Source organism: Triturus cristatus, chromosome 12, assembly GCF_964204655.1.
Source record: "Triturus cristatus chromosome 12, aTriCri1.1, whole genome shotgun sequence".
In the NCBI taxonomy this organism is placed as follows: Eukaryota; Metazoa; Chordata; class Amphibia; order Caudata; family Salamandridae; genus Triturus; species Triturus cristatus.
This window is the reverse complement of record NC_140595.1, coordinates 495,543,679-495,549,038: the sequence shown is the minus strand read 5'-3', so window position 1 is coordinate 495,549,038 and position 5,360 is coordinate 495,543,679.

Here is a 5,360-nt window from a genome sequence, read left to right as displayed (position 1 = left end):
GAATCCATCATCATTCTTTAGCTCACTTCGCCACCTCAGTTCAGACCCAGCTATTTTTCAATCAGTCTTGACCCTGTGCCTCATGGGAACAGTCCAGCCTGAACTGCCAAGCCAGGTCTTCCCTGAACCGGAAACAAGCATCCTGGGACCAGTTTCGGGGTAACACCCCTCATCAGCCAGGCTAGCTTAAATCCAGTGGCAAAGTGAGCAAGGGACCCCCGTCTGGGCATACCTGCCAACTTAGGGCGAACAACACAATCACAAGGAGACGGTGGACGGAGCGCTGAAACTTTTCAGACACCCCCCAGTCAGAGATCTGGGTTGAATCCATCATCGTTCTTTAGCTCACTTCTGCACCTCAGTTCACACCCAGCTATATGCAAATCATTCTTGACTCTGTGCCTCATGGGAACAGTCAGACCGAACTGCCAAGCCAGGTCTTACCTGAACCAGAAACAAGCATCCTGGGACCGGTTTCGGGGTAACACCCCTCATCAGCCAGGTTAGCTTGAATCCAGTGGCAAAGTGAGCAAGGGACCCACATATGAGCATACCCTGCAAACTTAGGACGAACAACGCAAACACAAGGAGATGATCGACGTAGCACTGAAACTTTTGAGACACTCACCCCCAGTCACAGATCTGGGTTGAATCCACCATCATTCTTTAGCTCACTTCACCACCTCAGTTCAGACCCAGCTATATGCAAATCAGTCTTGACTCTATGCCTCATGGAAACAGTCCAGCCCGAACTGCCAAGCCAGGTCTTCCTTGAACAGGAAACAAGCATCCTGGGAAGTGTTTTGGGGTAACACCCCATATCAGCCAGACTAACTTGAATCCTGTGGCAAAGTGAGCAAGGGACCCATCTCTGGGCATGCCCTGCGAACTTAAGGCGAACAACGCAAACACATAGAGATGATGGACAGAGCGCTGAAACTTTTCAGACCCCTACATCCAGTCACAAATCTGGGATGAATCCATAATAGGTCTTTAGCTCACTTTGCCACCGCAGTTAAGAGCCAGCCATAAGCAAATCTATCTTGACCCTCTTACTCATGGGAACAGTCCAGCCTAAACTGCCAAACCAGGTCTTTTCTGGACCAGTAAAAAGCAACCTGGGACCGGTTGTGGGGTAACACCCCTCATCAGCCAGGCTAGCTTTAACAGTTTAAATAGTAAATCTTAAATATTTTTATCAAAGCATTAATATAATGTATATTAAATAAATGTAACATTTAATTATAAAAAATAATATTTACTTATATAAACATACACACATACATTTTAATTTTAATTGTAATTGGATTTATATAGTGCTTACTATCACAGACGAGGCGTTGAAGCGCTTTGGGGCGAGAATTAAACTACTCCGGACTCCAAGGTAAGTGGTTAGTAGTTAGTTCAGTGTTTATTGACTGGTTATTGTGGACCAATAATGTCAATTCCTACCCTCTCAAAGGGAATCCCAAACACTGGAAGTGGAGTTAATTGGGCCTTGAGATGGCCATCTGTCTTGCCGCAGGCTTGACAGATGGAACAGGAGTTATACAACTCCTTCTCCTTCTGGGACATACCTGGCCAGTAGAAGTGTTCACCAACCTACTCCAAGTTTTAATCTGGCCAAGATGCCCAGCTATGGGGATGCCATGGGCCAATGTGAGGAGAAACTCTCTTAACTGCTGAGGCACTACCACTCTCCTAGTGGTACCATGTTTGGGGTCTCTGGCCTCTGTGTAAAGTAGTCCTTCCTCCCAATTGGTCCTGTGGGGCCACTGACATCTCCCTTTTTCTGATCAGCAGCTTGCTGAATCAGGCCTTCAAGAGTAGGACAAGTTCTTTGCCTATGGCACAGATCCTCACCAGAGGGTCCCCCTGGGCCCAAGAGCTTTATGGTGTAAGCCCCTAGCTCCTGGGGCTAAGTTTCCTCTGGAGCTGACAAGTTTTCTTCCTGAGGAGTTGGGACCTAGTCTGGGGTCTGTTGGGAAGCTGGTTTCCCAGTCTTGTTGCCTTTTCTCTTAGAAGGTTGGGCCATAATGTCAAGCTGCAACACTTCTTTTTCCACCTCTTTGCTCTTGTTTTTACACACACCCACTCAGATATACCCAGCATGCCTGCATGAGTTTTCTTCCCACCTAATCCCATGCTGAGTAATTCAGATCATTGCCTAGCAAACACTATACAGAAATTGCAGCAGATGCCACCGCCCTTTTGTGACCAGTAACCCCTCCCCACTCTAAGGAAACCATAGCTTGATTGTCAGCATTGATGACTGTATGGGTCTCTCCAAGCAAATATTGGTCTGAGGACACCAGTTGCTCAGTCGCAATGGCAATACTGGTACCTGTATCTCTCCAGAATATTGGGTCAGAAAGTCAATGTAGCTACATCCACCCTTCCCTCTAAGACTAGAGTTGCCTCAGTGAGCACCTTGACCTGGTCAGGACTCACCTGTGATCCCATCTGTCAGTACTGCATTTACTGCAGGTATGCTAGAGGCATTATTTTGGTTTTTACATCTAGGGTCTCCAGTTCGGTGTCCAAGGGCCTTAGAGTCATGACACCAAGCCTTTTTGGGATCCCAGTTCTTACCCTATTAACCACCCTTGGGCTGTGAAGAGTTTCTTGGCTCACCCTTCTGTTCAGGATTTCGGGGGGCCTATGGAAGTCTCATTTTTTATTTCATTTTTTGGTCACCATCTTTCCCTTTGGAGTCTTTTTGTCCTCTTTCGTTTGGTCACTCACACCAATGGCTGGCTTGGTTACCCTTGTTTTGACCCAGTGGTCTGCCTTCTTCCCCGACTCTTGAGGAAAAAGTGAACCTAGGTCTACCGGGTGTTGATGTAACTTCTCATTGTAACAATTACTCAGAAGATGCTTGTTCATGATTACATTGTAAACCCCAACATAGTCATGCTCATTGTTACCTCTTAACCAACCACCTAGTGGTCCCACTGAAAAATCTATGAATTTAACCCGGGACCTGTATTCTACACTGGTAAGCCCAAAGCCCTTAATCAGGGTAACCTTCATGAGGTCATAGGACTCAGCATCTTCCTCATTCAATGTCAGGAGTCTATCCCTGCATTTACAAGAGAAACGTTCCCACAAGAGAGAGGCCCAATTTAGCTACTCTTCTGCTAATGCAGGCTCTCTCAAAAGCACTGAACCATTTGGTGATGTCATTGCCCTCTGCATATTTATGGACAACTTCTCTGCGGAGTTTAGGGTTGAAAGATTCCTCTCTCTCCCTAGGTATATTGCTGCCACCAGAGACAGATCCTAGGCCCGTCTCTTTTCTTTGCTTCTCTATGTTTAGCAGTTAGGCTTCTATGTTCAGCCTCCTGGCCAAACTGTCTGGGGCATGCTCCTCCACCCCCTCAGCGTCTTCTTCTGCTGTATGATTCTCCTGGAAATCATTTTCACTCACTGGATGATCTCTCTCATGTTCTGCCAAAATCTTCATAAGCTTTTCTTTGGTAGCATGAGCTCCAGTTTTAACATCATAACCCCTATAGCAGACTCATAGCTGGGAGTATGACAACTCCATATATGGTGTCAGGTCATGCTCCTGAGCTTGCTCCGTGGTTTATCCATTATTGCACTAAAGGTGAGACCTATTTAGAAAGTTAAAAATACTACTTGCTAAATACAATTTTTGGATTTATTTGCATGGTCACTAAATGACAGAGTGGTATGAACAAACTCAAAATCGTAGATCCCACCGCTGCCACCAATCTAGGATGCTGGCTCTCAGTATGGCACACTAAAATGAAGTACATTGTGCAGAGAGTCCAGTGAGACCCAGATTGGTATACAGAGGCAAAAGTAGATAACACTAATGCTCCATTTGTGGCAGTGTAGGCGAGCAGTTAGGCTCATTAGAGGGTAGTGCTAAGCATGTGTTGTACTCACAAAGGCAATAAATAACACACACTCAAGAATACATCTGAGACCAATTTATGAACAGAACACTGATTTATTGTAATTTTTCAGACCAAGAACTTTGTTCTACAATAAATACTTTTTAAGTTATTAATTTTTCAAATTCGCCAAAATAAATTGCTTTTTGAATTGCATACCATTGAAGTCAATGGGAGAAAAGAGAAAATGGATATAAAATAACACAGTTGGATTTCAAGGTTGGGACGTAGGTAAGTAGCAAGGCCAGGCCAATGTTCCACTAGCAGATTCTCTGGAGCTTCTTGGATTTGGCTGGGAGCAGGGTGCTGAGGTCATTGGTGATTCGGGGGGGAGCAGGGTGCTGAGGTCGTTGGTAGCTGGTGCGCAACGAAGAAGGGGGCCACTTGAAAACACACTGCATAAAGGGAATTAAAGGTACGTCCGAGGGGTCACACTAGAGGGAGCAGGTTGCAGGAGCCTCAGGACCATGGGAGCACATCTGGATCATCATTACCAAGGCCGGTCAGGCTGTGAGCAGAGCAGATAGGTCAGCCAGGCATCAAGATGTCCTCACTGTCAGGAGCAGGCAGCGTCAGGAGCAGGCAGCTTTGAGGGGTGATTCTGGGACAGCTGGGACACTCATGAAGTGGGTCTGAGGAATTTTGATGTCCCTCGACTGATGCTTGCCTTCTGGATAGTTGAAGTCGGTACTGGACTCTTTCTGTTGGTGAATGTGGCAGAGGGTCCAGAACCTTGGGTATTGGTGCAGCACAGCTCCGGTAGGTCCTGGTGTTTCCAAACACAGCAGGAAGACATATTCAACCCTCCGGAGCTGGTGTACCTCTTTTGGTTTGGGTGCTGCATCAGTGTCACTGGGGAGCAGCAAGTTGGTGAACCAAGATTCTGCAGTTCGGTGCCTGCAGCTGTAGGGGAGCGATACCTCCTCTCCAAGGGAGTTGGTTTGTGATATATAGAAGGCTGGAGGACCGCGGGGGTTCTTGGAGGCCTCACAGTTCCAGAAAAAGACAGCACAGGATGATTGTCAAGACCTCTAGGCAGCATGTAGGATTAGTCACCAATTTTCTTCAGCAGGGCATCAGTCCTCGGGTCAGCAGCTCTTCTTTGTCATTTTTTTCTCTGTGTCCATTGAATCTAAATTCAACATCCAGATGTGGTACCTAAATACTAAAAAAAGGGGAAATAAAGGGGGTTACAGGTAGTAGCCAATGGGCTGCCTGCCATTAGGGTGTATATGCCCTCTAAATGACCACTTCCTGTCATAAGGGGCACTACCCTGACCCTAATTGGCTAATTCCCTCACAAACCAAGATGGAGGGAAATGAAAAGTGGACTCCAAATTACCTGCCCCAGCTTAGGGGTGGTGCTGGCTGAATGGGGACCAACCTCCTAATTTAACTAATTTTCCCACCTGTCCTCTCGGTAAATGTGGAGTAGGA